The sequence below is a fragment of the Neovison vison genome, chromosome 3 (genome assembly GCF_020171115.1).
Source record: "Neovison vison isolate M4711 chromosome 3, ASM_NN_V1, whole genome shotgun sequence".
In the NCBI taxonomy this organism is placed as follows: domain Eukaryota; kingdom Metazoa; phylum Chordata; class Mammalia; order Carnivora; family Mustelidae; genus Neogale; species Neogale vison.
Window position 1 is genome coordinate 57,991,915 of NC_058093.1, and position 14,628 is coordinate 58,006,542.

General features: G+C 42.3%; 1 pseudogene; it reads right to left on the reverse strand.

Moving 5' to 3' along the window:
* Nucleotides 1–437: 437 nt before the first annotated feature.
* On the reverse strand, nt 438–10,003 carry LOC122903503 (annotated as a pseudogene).
* Between the last annotated feature and the right edge of the window lie 4,625 nt (nt 10,004–14,628).

Below are 14,628 nucleotides of genomic sequence, written 5' to 3' on the forward strand. Positions count from 1 at the left end.
CCATTCAAAATAAAACAAAAAGAACAAGTGTTAAGGCGAAGATTAAAAAAATTGGACTACATAATTTACACAAAAGCAATGCCATCACTCTCTTCTGTGTAGACTCTGGGGAGGACTGGCCCTTGTCTTCACAGAGAAATGGGGCTGCTTTTGGGAAGGCAAGGGACTTCCTGTAACAATGCATCTCATGATATTTGGAAAGACTATTAAAAAAAGCAATGTACAATTGGTCCTCTGCCACATTGTAGAACTTTAGGGATACTTGCTCCAACCAACTGCTGTCACCTTTACTGTTCCAGCTTTTAAATCTCGAGTCAAATGCCAAAAAACAAAACAAACACGCCCCCCAATCCAAAATCAAAACCAAAACAAAACAAATTAAAATAAGCAAACGAACAAAGAAAGCCATGCCAATCTCATCTCATTTTCTGCACAAGTTAAGTTTTGTCCAAAAAGGGTGTAAGGCAATGAGTCCACCTAGAAGTACTGCAGTGGATGATGGAGGGGTGGGACTCGTCGTACTCCTGTTTGCTTCCTGAGCCGCATCTGCTGGAAGGTGGACGGCAAGGCCGGGATGGAGCCGCCAATCCACACAGGGTACTTGTACTCAGGCCGTGCAATGATCTTGATCTTCATGGTGTTGGGCAACAGGGCAGTGGTCTCTTGCATCTCATCAGCAATGCTGGGGGACACGGTGGTGCCCCCTGATAGCCCAATGTTGATTTTGAGGTCCTTGTGGTTGTCAACGTCACACTTCATGTTGGAGTTGAAGGTATTTTGAGGATGCCACAGGATTCCTATCCAGGAAGGAAGACTGGAAGAGGACCTCAGGGCAGCAGAACCAATGGTGATGCCAATGGTGATGGCCTGCCCATCTATCAGCTCACAGCTTCTCCAGGTAGGAGTTGGAGGCTGTGGTAGCCATCTCCTGCTCAAAGTCCTGGGTGACATAACACAGCTTCTTCTTGATGTCACATATGATTTCCCACTCAGCAGGGATGGTGGTGAACCTGTGGACACTCAGCAGCATGCAGGGTTCCTCAGAGGCCGCGCTCAGCTTGTTGTAGGAGGTGTGGTACCAGATCTTTTCCATGTCATGTTTGATGGGGTACTTCAGGGTCAGGATGCCCCTCTTGCTCTGGGTCTCGTTGCCCATGTAGGAGTCCTTCTGGCCCATGCCTACCATAACGTCCTGGGGCCAGGTTTGCCCCATGATAGAGGGGAAGGCTGCCTAGGGGGTGTTGTGATCGGCAAAGTCGGCCTTGCATGTGTGGGAGCTGTTGTTGACCATGAGTGCAACATATCTTCATCCATGGTGAAGTGGTGGTAGTGCAGACCCATGAGAGCTAGGGGCCTTTGTTTGCAGGAAGGACACAGTCTCTGGGGTGGTGAGCTCTGTTTCCTTGATTCTGAATAACATAGCCTTTAAATTTCATTGACATCTTTCTTCTAAAAGTAAGTATTCTCTATCAACCTCAACACCATTATCACTTAGGGGAAGTAATAATACCTTCCTAATATCATCTAATACTCCAGTTCCTATTAATGTTTCCTCACTTGTCTCCAAAATGCTTTTTATCGTGATTTCTTCAAAGTAATGCAATCAATGTTAAATAATTTTTTGATTATTATGTCTTTTCTTTTCTTTTTTTTAAGCTCCTCTTAATCTGGAACAATTCCAGAATTTTATTTTCCTCTATGACATTGACTTTTTGAGGGCCCAAAGTTGTCCTCTAGAATTTTCCACATTTTAGATTTTTTTCTGATTTTTTTCCTCTTGGTGCTGCTGGACTTATTCCTAAACTTCTTACATTATTTCATAATCTGGAAGTTAGGTATAAAAGCTTGACTAAATTCAAATCAAAATTTTTTGGCAGGAGTGCTTTTTAGATGTTATTTATTTCATATTGTGTCATACCAGAAAACAACATGAATGAAATATTTAATCATTTAGGTAAGATTATGACTATTAGATCTTTTTATTTTTAATGACAGCTAAATCTTATAAACAGTCAATAATAAGGGCACTTTTGCATTTGTTTTTGTCAATTTTGTAACCCTGTATGATAACTAACTGAATGTTAGTATTATATTTCTATGACATTTTAAGCTTATGTTTTATAGGTATAGCTTAGTGACCTATGTTATTTTTATAGAATGCTATCTTGTAAATTGTACATGTTCTGTGAGTATTCATGAAATGAAAGACTGCATCCTTCCTGCAAACAAAGGCCCCTAGCTCTCATGAAACCATGAGTTTTAGAGCAGTGTGATTTCTTGCTCTCTTATCTTAGTTCTTCTTTTACTGATCTCTTTTTTGCTAATCTCCTTTACTCTTAGCCTTTATATCCAGCAAAAAAAACAAAACAAAACAAAACAAAAAATGAAATAGGAATGGTTAGATCTAAAGTCAACTTTTTTCTGCCCATTCATATTTGTTGACTCAATATGTTTGAAAATGAACTCATCATCTTTCCTACCAAACTTGCTCTTCTCCTTTTATTGCTTAATATGGTGGTTAGCATCATTCAATGGCACCAACTCCCAGCTAAGCATGCATTTTTGGCCCCTGATTGTTACTCACACCCCTTATCCAATTATTCCTCAAGGTGTGTCCATTCTGCCTTTCTGGCTGTGTCTTTCTCAATAACTTGAATCTTAACCCCATTACTCAAGTTCAGTTTTTCACCAACCCTTAAGTAAACTACTTCAGAAACTGCCCTCCCTGCTTCCAGGCTCACACCCTCAAATCTTTCTTCTACATTACTTCCAGAAAGTTCATTCTGATATGCAGATTTTCTCAGTTCATTTTCCTGCTTAAAGTAATTTAATTGCTCTCCATCACCTACAGGATGCAAGGCCCTCCATGTCAAGGCACTGTTCAGCTCTCCAGTGTCTCATCTTGAGGCTCTGCTTCTTGCACCCTGACCCCCTACACTAGCCCTCACATGTCACGACTCTACAACAGGCTATGCATATTTATCAACACACTTGTATCTGCGTTGTTTCCACCTGGTTACCTCTGCTGATGCTTCAGTCTCAGCTAAAGATCTGTCTTTATGTGAATCCTTCTGTGATGCTCTCTGACAAAGTATTCTTGAATCCCAGTACCTAGCTCAGTGCTGGTACAAGGAAGTGAGCCGTAATTTCCTCCAGCCCACTGAAGGGGTACTCAGCCACACTTCTCCCTCCAATCCTCCAAAGGCTTTCCCTGATCCATTCTTCCTCCTAAATTAGCCTCCATCCCCATTAATTACTCTTACAGCAAAATTTTCCTGATTTGTCTAGGCTCATGATGGCGACATGGAAATATAAAGATACTAAAAATATTAAAAAAAAAATCACAAAGATGAAGACTCAAGGCTTGAAGCCGAGATCCTCAGGCCAGCATCAGGGCTCTGGCCTAGACCCATAGAGAAAGGCTAGGGACAGAAGTCTAATGAGGTCACAGAAATGATCAGGCCAGGTATGTCATCGCCAGGAGTCAAGTCAAGGGCCAAAATCTTAATCAGGACATAGGAACCACAGCAGGGCTAAAGCCTAGAAAAAGTAGCCACAAGAATCTCACTGTGTTGTTCTTTTCATCTCATCTTTGGGACTGGGAGGTCAATGATGAGTCTAGAAATTTGTAGTTTGTGACATCACAAAATAGTCCTGATAATAGCTGTACAAGAAGGAAGAGTGGGCATCAGTCTTAAATTGTGGTACACTAAGTAACCATTCCTTTTTTTTGAATGAATCACTCTGTGTTTTTCTGCATCATAGGCAAATGAAAAACAGGGACCTAAGAAAGAATAAAAATAAACCAATGTTGAATTTTAACAAGGCCAATTCAGAAGAATGCAAATACTACTGCATGAATCTGGGTAGAAAGAAAAATGTCTTAAAAGATGATTATACAAAGAATGATAAAAATAGCAGTAGAATGTATGGAAAAATGTTACCCATGAAAAAGGAAAAAAGAAAAAAGCACTCTCTCTTAACTTCCTTACTTGCTTGGTATTTGGTAATCATGTCATTCTTCTTCCTGAAATCTTCCAGTGCTTTCCTAATGCATTTGGAACAAAACCCAAAATCCTTAGTATGACCTGCAAAGTCCTGGGCTCTGGCTCCTGCTGACATTTCCAGCTGCATTTCACACCTCTCTTGTCTGTCACTGGGTTCTAAGCACATAGGCCTTTCTACTGGTTTCCTAAGACACCGAGGCCCTTCTTTCCTTAGGGCCTTTTGCAGATATTTCACCTTTTTCTGGCATGGTCCCCCTGCCCCTGATTTAGTGCCAGCTTCTCCTAGCTATATTTCTCCCCACAGCCCTCAAAAGACTTTCCCCGATCCCTCTTTCCATCTAAATTAGCCTCTATCCCCATTAATCTCTCTCCTAGCAAAATTTTCCTTTATTGCGCTAATCAAAACTTGTAATCGTTGGTTCATCTGGGAGGTCATTTATTTGATATTTGAGAGCTCCAGAAGTGTAGGAACCATGACTTTTTTGCTTATAGCTAGACAGTAGGAACTCAACAGTTAAGTATCAATTGAATGAAAACAGAAAGGGAACATGAAAAAATGGACTGGTGCAGTCATCTTTGCGGCACAGGCTCCTATTTATCCCTCAATCTCTCTCACTATTATCTTTTCTTCATTAGTAATAGAGTCTCAATCTTGACTCAAACACACTCTTGACCAGAAGAAGACTACATTTCCCCAGACTCTTATGCAGCATGTTATAGGTCTGTGACTAAGTACTGGTTAACAGGATCTAAGGGGAAGTAGCATTTGCAACTAATGAGAAAGATCTTTGGAGGGGAGTTGTATGTCTCATTCTTTGACCTCTCATCCTTTCTATTGGTTGGAGTAAAGACATGATGGTTGGAATGCCTGCAGCCAAAGTGACATGCGGTGGCATGCAAAGAGTAACATAGCACGAAGTAGGACCCAGATCCCCAAGGATTTTGTGGAACAGAGCAGCCATATTAGGTTGGGACTATGGAACTGTGACAGCTGTACCTTATCCTAATGGGTAAGCACAGGTAAGGTGCTGTGGCACAGGGAATGGGACTTAAGGAAATCTGAGCTGAGTTTTGAGAGCATTGACATTAAAAGATGGAAGGACATTCCATGGATAACATGCTCCAATCATATATGCACTAAGTAATGAAGTAGCATGGCGTATTTAGTTAATGATAATTAGAACTCTGGGATCATCAATATACAAGAGCTAGAGCAAGAGCAGTTTATAAATAAACAGTTTACAAAACCAGATTTTAAATAATAGAAGATTGAAATTGTGGCAGAGACTACTTCCAAAATCCATGCTCCCCTTCCTTCCCAACTCTGGTGTGATTATTCATAATTATGAAATATTTCCACTTCTCCTCCTTTTGTTTTTGTTGTTGTTGTTTTTTTGTTTTTGTTTTGTTTTGTTTGTTTTTTAGTGGGGGAAGGGAGGAGCAGAGGGAGAAGGAGAGGGAGACTCTTAAGCAGGCTCCATGCCTGCTCCAGTGTGGAGCCAGACTCATGGCTCAATCTTACAATCCTGAGATCATGACCTAAGCTGAAATCAAGAGTTAGATGCTTAACCCACAGGGCCACCCTGGCGTCCCTCTCCTTTTGGTAAATGATAAAATTGCACTTTTTCTGTCCCTTTGTAGGTAGATTCACTATGTGACTTTGGCCAATAAAATGTAAATTTTAAGAACTAGAGTAAGATTCATGCTCTCTCTTTCTCTAGTATGATGACTGGAAATGTTTCTGATAGTGGTTTTGGGTTTCAGAGTGAAAACACCATGGATCAGAGCCCTAACAATCCAGGTTGGTTATGTCATGTGAGAGGAAAATAAGCCTTTGTTGTTTTAAGCCTTGAAGATTTTGATTGTTACTGCCGTTTTACTTAGACTGGCAGTGTACTTAGATAAGATAAGCTTTCCCAGGCTCTTTTGCAGCTAGGTGTTGTCAGACAACTGTTTGCTGCAAGACCCAGTACAAGGATTGTCTTTAACTCCTGGGAAGACTGCATAAAGGAAGTCCCATACCCAGCGAGGATCCTTTTTGCCCTTTGGCTCGTCCTTTTTTCTGTCATCTGGAATTCAGGCAACAATCTCTGACATTCAGAGCAGAGAACATGAAGCAATACAATTTCTTATAAAACTAAACATGTGACTACTGTAGAGCCCAGTAATTGTCCTCTTGGGCATTTATCCTAGAGAAATGAAAACTTATGTTCATGCGAACACCTGTCCATGAATGCTCAAAGGTGTTTTATTCATAATAGTAGAAAACTACAAACAACCTAGAATTTCAACAGGTGAATGGTTAACCAAATGGCACACACAGGTCTATACCGTGGAATACCATTTAGCAATACAAAGCAAACAAGCTCTTGATACATGAGATATGCAACAACCCAGGTGACTCTCCAGAGAATTCTGCCAAGTGATAAACCCCAAATGTAACCTACTACATGATTTCATTTATACAACATTCTCAAAGTGATAAAATTGTATATACAGAGAACAGATTAGCATTGCAACTTGTGCTGATGAAAATGTCTATCTTTATTATTATCATTGTCAATATCCTGGTGTGAGATTCTACTATAGATTTACAAGTTGTCATCATTGGGGAGAACTGGGTAAAGGGCTCATAAGATCACTCTGTATTAGTTTTTACAATTGCATGTAAATCTAAAATGATCTCAAAATTTTTCATTAAAAAAACAAAAAGACTTAAGAAAGAAAAAAGAAAAACCCACTGAAGTCAGATTTCTCCCAGATGAGTTAAAAAAAGATGAGTTAGGCTGGAGTCTTTGGGCTATTGCTGGTTGGGGGATTCCTAACAGGAAGGGGGGTGAAATGGTGGTGAGAGCTGAGGAGGGGAAAGGAGGGTCAGCAGGAGTGGGTCCTCAGAGCAGGGCAAGGGGGAAGCACTTACAGTCCTTAGAAGGGCTCACAAGGTTACCCTCTGATGGAGTCAGAGGATTTTGAGGTAAGTTCAGCCAGAAAAGGGGTGAGAGCCAGCAGAGGATCTCACAAGCAGCTACTTGTAAGAGAGGCCCTCATCCCTTGTCAATTCCCACAGCAGAAGAGCTGGTGTAATGTTCTCAATCTGGGCGGCTCATTACTATCACCTGGGAGCTTTTGAAAGTACTGCTACCCAGACCTCACCCCCCAGACACCTTACCTTGAGTCTGATGGACTCTAAGACCCATGTTACACTACCTCCCAAAGACACGATACAGGGCATCTCCCTTACAATGCCCCTCTCCCATTTGGGGTACCAATCACCCATCAAAGATCAATGGTCAGCCAAAACCCAAGGTCTGCCTTCAAGACCAGGCCGCTAGCCACAGGTTCCTGTGGCTTCTCTGCACTGAGTGGAGACATGTAACAACACAGACAGAGGCTAAGAGTTCGCAAGAAAAACATGATAAATGAAAGTCATACAGTGGGGAACAGGAAGATCGCCTGGAGGCTTGAAGGGCTTAGTTTGCATGCGCACAAGGAATGAGTTATTAGGGATAGCAACAATAGGGCTTTCTCAGAAATGGAAGATGCTTTTTACTAAACATTACTTAGAACAAATCTCATATCATACCTTAATGTTTACAAAGGAGACAGAGGGAGAGAGGGCAGGAAGGAACAGATTTCCCAGGGGAGGAAATTGCAATGAGAACAAGTAATCTGGATCAAGCCAGAGCATGTTTGAGCAAAAAGGATACCCGACGACAGAGGAAACTCTAAGGATAAGATAGGATTTTACATAGCAGGAGCCCCAAATGAGATTGATTTTCGACCGTTTTAAAGTGGGGACTATCGTCTAATGCCAGAGCAAGAAGTTCGGTAAATGAACACTATTTCCTACAGATTCTGATGCTTGAAGACTTTTCCCAAGTTAAGAATAAATATTTTTAAATGAAAGACAGCTTCAACTCCCAACCATAGGGAAATGGTTGGGTATATCCAACCATTGGATTTGTGCACAAATCCAGTGCACAGCACGAGGAATAATATGCTACCTTTACAAATGACGCCCATGACAAGAACCCGGAGAACACAGACCAATCGGATTAAATAAAGAAAACAAGACACAAACTGTGAGTGCTTTCAACTATGTGGGAAATGTGTATTTTCTTTTATACTTCTTCACTGTACATTTCTAAATTTCCATCAAGGAGTATATATTATTTTAATAATAAGAACCCAAAACAAATGTTGTTTATAATCTGATAGCCCTATTTCATGTTTCATATCCTTCTTTCCCCACCAAAGTGTTCACAGAAGCACGTTGATAGCACTACGAAGTTCCTAGCTACTGATCTCTCCCTCAGCTATAGCACAACTATTTACTTATTTATTTTAATTTTTTATTTGGGAGAGAGAGGTAGCGAGAAAAAGCACAAGCAGGGAGGAGAGGGGGAAGCAGCCTCCCCCAGTGAACAGGGAGCACTATGCAGGGCTCGATCCCAGGACCCTGGGATCATGACCTGAGCCGAAGACAGAGGCTTAACCCACTGAGCCACCCAGGAGCCCTGACACTGGTATTTATTACTCAGGCTTCCTTCTCCTAGTGCTGCCCTTGCCAAGCATTTTATGCCTCCAGTGGCTTTTTTCTGAAGATACTCTATCGGCTTCGGGGAAGTCTCTGAGAATACCTGAACTGCTAGGTGGGCATCCTCCAACATTTAGCACATACTCTTTTCCATAACAGTTTGTATTTGTTTTCTCCTGCTGAGTAACACATTAGTACCAACTTGGTGGTTGAGAATAATTCTTTTATCTCATGTTTGCTGTGGCTCAGGAATCCAATTATGGATTAGCTGGGTCCTTGGCTCAGGGTCTCTCAAGACTGATATTAAAGTATTGGCTAAGGCTGTGATCTCTTCTGAGGCTCAGGATTCTTTTCAAGATCAATTTTTGTTGTTGTTTTGTTGTTGTTTGTTTGTTTGCTTGTTTGATTGCTTTGCTAAAATTCAGTCTTTCTGAGATTTTGGGACTGACCCACATTTTCCTGCTTTTTATTGGCTAGGAGTCACTTTTAGCTATCAGAGGCCACTTCTATGTGACCCTCTCACAGCATATCAGCTAACTTCTTCAAGGCCAGTGGAGAGTAGCAGTTGCTGCTTTGTGTCTCTTTTAGAGACACCTGATTAGGTCAGGCCCACCCAAAGTAACCCTTTGGTTAGCTTGAAGTTGACCAAATAAGGTCCTTGTTCACACCTACAAAATCCTTTCACCTTCGCCACATAATTTAACCTAATTATGAGAGTACTATTCTATCATAATCACAGGTCCTTCCCACTCAAATATAAGAGATCGTATAGAGTGGGTATACCAGAGGTTATGTCTTGGGGCCCATGTTAGAGTTTTACCTTCCACAAGGTTACAGAAGTAAATTAAGGCTACTGCAAATACTGGACTTAAATTAATTTAACATATATTCTAACTGAAATTCATAATAAAAATAATACATTCTTAATACACCATATGTCATTTTTTTTGTGCACATTTCAACATTGTCTTGCAATTTGTGTTTGTTTAAAGAATTTCCCAAGAATGTAACGTAAGCTACTTTTAAAAAAATGAAAGTACCATTTGCAATAGTTATCTCAGGTAATCTGGATTCTCTCGAGGCTGTAAAACCAATGAAGGAATAAAAGAATCAACCGAAGAACCAAACACAGTCTGGAAATAAATCAGAGGCAGAGGAGAATAAAGGAATATTTACTATTTTTCACCTGGTGGGGGGAATACATTTCAGATTTCCATTTAACACCAAAGTACTGCGACTAGAAAATTGAAAAAATTTTCAGAAGTAAGTACTGAGATAGGGTGGGGTTATGTGATGCGTCTTGAGGCAGGAGGGGTGCGGCCCTGAAAAGGTGTAGCTGGTGCTCTCTGGGGTTAAGAGACAGTCTGCTCTCTTACCTTATGGCCAAGTAGCTCTCCAGTATTTCCAGCCCAGCTGGGATGATAACAGTAATGGCTAGAACTTTGATGACATTTACCATGTATCGGGTGTTGTTCAAAGCTCTTTTTCCAGAGTAACTCATTGAGACTTTGCAATAATTCTGTAAGGTATGTGTGCTATTCCTATTATTATTACAGGTTGAACCCATCCATTGTTTTTTTATCTTCATCTTTTCTGCTTAGCAGCTCTTTTCTATTTTTCTTTACAACACTATAGCTCCTGCTCTTCATTGTCGTTTTTTGCATCAGCTGTTTTGTGCAGTGGCTGATCTTGTGGCTAACTCCCTTCCCTGTAAGCTTTGAATACTTTCATGACAAACATTTCCAGGGCCTCTGCTAGGACTCAAGCTATTCCATGTTCACCTTAATTAGATGAGAGCCACATCCCCTTGTGTTTCTAGGAATAGCTTTGTGGACAGTGCAGCCTCCCAAACATTTCCACCATTCACAGTGGAACAGAATTTAGAGCATGTTTGGTTGCAAGTGGCTGAAACCAGAGCCAAATGATCAAACCATAAAATAATACATGAGTTCTCACAGATTTTAAGGGTACTGAAGTATCCCAGAAGTGAGCCCACCGAAGAAGCTCATAGAAAACACAGTAGCTCGTAGAACTTTCGGTTCCAGAGTCTCGAGGCAAGCACTGTGAGCTCACTTCTTGACTCTTGCCTCTGCTCAGCCTCATTTTGCAGCTTGGCCATCTCCACTCGGCAGAGAAGATGGCGGTTGCCAGCTCCAGGGATGCCCCATCCCACTTTATCCAATATGACATCAAGAGGGTCTTCTCCATCCAGCTTCTGAGTGTTCCTCTGAGGGAAAGATTCTGGTTGGCCTGGTTGGGGAGGCCTGCAAGTGGTCCAGCCCAGGTGAGGTTCCCCTGGGTTTCAGAGTAGGAGCGAAGCATGCCACTGAGTTTACTGGGAGAGTTGTTGCTTCTCATGGGGAAGGAGGCTTTGTTTCTGACGGGATGGGGACTCATGGTCTGTGACAAAACCTGTCGCAGCCACTGAGCAGTGTAAGTCGGGAGATCTTCAAATATAACTTAATCTGCAATAAAGCATCTAAATCATATTCACCCTAACATTCAGTTTTCATTTGTCTGATGTGATTTAAGATACCGTTTGCCCTGGATATAAGCCGCAGAACATGATTCGGTGAGAAAAGCACAGTGCTGCCCAAGCCATAGTGAGCTTCATGCCTATGCACACCCACAAATTAAAAATCACAGGTACAGGAAAATCTCACCCCCAGGAGGGAGAAAACAAGGGGCCAGAGCAGGGCCTTGTCGAGCCCCAAGTTAGCATTTGATGTGTTACTAGTTAAGACGGTGATGCAGGCAGCTGACATAGAGCGCCATGGCCTGGAGAGCAGCCGGAGCTTGATGGGAGATGTCGGAAGGCCACTTGAGCGCGAGACTGAAAGGGTGTCAATAAGTGACAAGGGTACTTTTTGCCTCTAATGGGAAGCAGCAGAAACTGCCAGTAAATGCTGTGCTCCAATACAAGTTTTCCTACAATTAACAACCTAGGCTCTGGAGGTAACTAAAGAAGGGGAATGAGGTAGGACTGGGGAAGGTGGAAGAGGCATTCGTGAAATACGTCACTAATCTGAACTTGTGAAGAGTTCTGGGATTTTCTCATGGGACCACACCTTGAAAGCCTCCATCTGGATAAAATCAGGATGAAATATTCGCTGACTGCTTGTACGTACCCTAAGAGGGCGTGGCGGGGGGAGGGATGCTTTTTCTAAGAGCTTCTGGAAGCTTCTTTTCAAGGAAGCCTCTTAAAAAAGACAATAGGATGTTTGCAGTTTCCTTTCTCCCACCCTCCTTCCTCCTTCCCTCCTTCCCTTCCTCCCTCCCTCTCTCCCTCCATCCCTTCCTTCCTCCCTCCCTTCTTTCCTTCCTTCCTTCCTTCCTTCCTTCCTTTTTTCTTGGTAAATTCTAGCTGACGGTAATTCAGAACCATGCTCTGTGTTATTTAGTTTTCTTTTATGCAGGAATGCTATGCTTGGACATGTCATGAACTTAGCAAAGAAAAAGAATAATATGCCTTTTAAAATATTTAGTACCCCAAATTTGGAACCCAGAAAATTGGAATCTATGAAGAATGCACATCTAAATCTTTAACTTGGCACCTCTAGGGGGTTGTGGGTGGGAGCAGGGTAGGGGGATGTAATTCAAATACCAGCCTGGAGGAATCATTTGGATTACGATGTAAGAAATGTAAGAAGTTATTATAATGAGGTCAGTTCTGGTCCTTATGTTATTAGCCGACCAGCGAGGACGCAGACGAGGTAGAACAGAAATTAATTAGAGTATTATGGGGGCTTTACAATCTAAGGTATTCAGAAACTTAGTAAAACTAGGTCTGTGTTCTTAAAAAAAAGATTATAGAGAGACCTTATTAAAGCACAGAAGGCTCAGCTATTTAAGATGGTGACATACATAGAGGCAGGAATGTGCAAAGAGAAGCTGAAAGGCAGCCAGGCCCTGAAGGAATTTCAGTGGAATTTCTTCACCGGAGGAGTAGTTAATAAATAGAGCAGATTTCTAAGGGCAGAAACTAGAGCAGCTACTACAAATAGTTTTTTTTTTTTTTTTTTAAAGGAAGGGAGTGATAGGAAGTTAGAGAGGAAAACGTCGAAACAAAGAAAACAAGCCTTTTAGCTAGCAATCCTGGCCGCCTCCCATGCAAAAATGTCTTCTCCCAGACACGGGGAATATTGTGTCATTTAATAATCATAAAACACACTGTAGAGTTGGTCTTGGGTATTAGTTTTAGATTAACACTAGATATCAATAAGAAATGCATGTAATAGAACACTTTTCAAAAGTCTGAGAGACCATTTGCTTTGTCTTGCTGCCAACGTGTCTGCTATTTTCCGTGGCACAGAAGGACAGAACGGAGGGCTAGAAAATCCTTTTGTGCTCTGGGACGGTCTCCCCTCCTGCTTTGATATGGGGCTCTTCCTCCTAGTCTGATGCACGAAGCTTTCTCTGGGACAGTGTTAATATACTGAGCGCTTATGAATCCGAAGCTCTGATTTTTTTTTTTTTAAATCTCTATTCTCCTCAATCAGGTAGGTTGGGATGGTTACTAGCTCATTGTGCGCGAGGGTTTTTATGCTTCAGATTGTCAAATGATGATGAAAGGGAATGGATAGAAGTATGCCTATCTTTGGGCCAACATATCTGCTACTTCATCAATATGCAGATTTCCTCTGCCTCAGCAGTCAAAAAATTTTTTTTACCAAGATTCAACTCGGCAAAACTGACTAAGATTTGCCAATTGATTCATGGGGTTGGAACTCTTATCCATTATCTCTGTTAGGAGTTCTCTTTGTGGGGCCCTCTCATGAGCCATGAAAATGGAAAGAAATATTTACCCAAAACCTTGAGATTCCATGGCAGAAGGGTTCCGTCAGGACACCAGCCCCTGCGCATGGTGAGGCTGACCGGTATGCAAGAGGACTGGCCTTGTCACACAGCAGCACCTCCCAGATCTCGGGCCTCATGATCTCCTGGGATAGCTGTAGAAGTGCAGATTCCTGCGCTCCGTGCTCAGACCTACTGGAATAGAATTCCTAAGTTTGGGACCTGCGGACCTGCATTTTTTTTTTTTTTCCCCAGTCACAGAGGTGATTCTGAGATACATGGGCCTGGAGGACCGGGATGTATAATTTGAAGGGGAAGACATGACAGGGACCAAGAAGGAAAACATATGGATATTTGCTTTCCTTTCAGCACAGACCTTGCTGGGAAGAGCGATGGCAGTAGTCACAGTGGATCCCAAAATGCAGGGATTCCGGCGGGGGGTGGGGTGGGGGACCAGACAAGCATAGCACATAGGAAATTGCAAGTCTGTGTAGGAGTAGACTGGGGCCAAGCGACAGGCAAGCATTTGGAGAGTTTACTAGAAAGTATCAAATAGGTAATGAATGGAATATTCTGATGCCATGTGTGCGTTGGAGATCATGGTTTATAAATCCGGCCAACTCAAAGCTTGAAACAATCCGCTTGCACATTGAAGGAAAGCCTAAAGCGTGAGCTAGACCCAGAGAAATTGAACGTATGAATGGTAATCTCTCTTGCCGATCCCTTGGCTGGCAGAGGGCATGGTACCTTGATCAACAGTCCCCCGGGTTGTAGCGGTGGAAGAGAGAGATTCCCATAAAGGAACTCAGGATGCATTTAGCAAAAGTAAGTTTGTAAAATGGAGTCGGCGTGAGGCATCCAAAATAAACTACTCCCTCAACCAAAAAGCAAACCAGGGAAAGTCAGTCTCACTAAGTGAAGAGCCAGCAATCAGAGGCCCTCCATTAAGTAGGATGGGGTAGGTGGTCAAAGGGCCAGAGAAGAATCAGGAAGTTCTTAGGAACAGGGGCGCAAAGAGGCAGAGTTACCTGGAGGACAGGTACTCTGCTGTTAAAGGGAGACCTATCATGATATTATGCTGCTTATCAAAGATCTAGGGGGCCGGCCACTGGTCCCCTGCCACTAGACCTTCCCCAGTCTGTCATAGTTGCCCTCTGTGAGCCCTCTCTGGGCCGGGTACTGTCTGCTCTGCATTTCTGCTTGGGTGTCAGCTGACATACTGTTTAACATCTTGCCTCCTCTGCCTTGGGATTTCTCGCCCTCATGTTTCCATGGGAACTGTTAAATCGT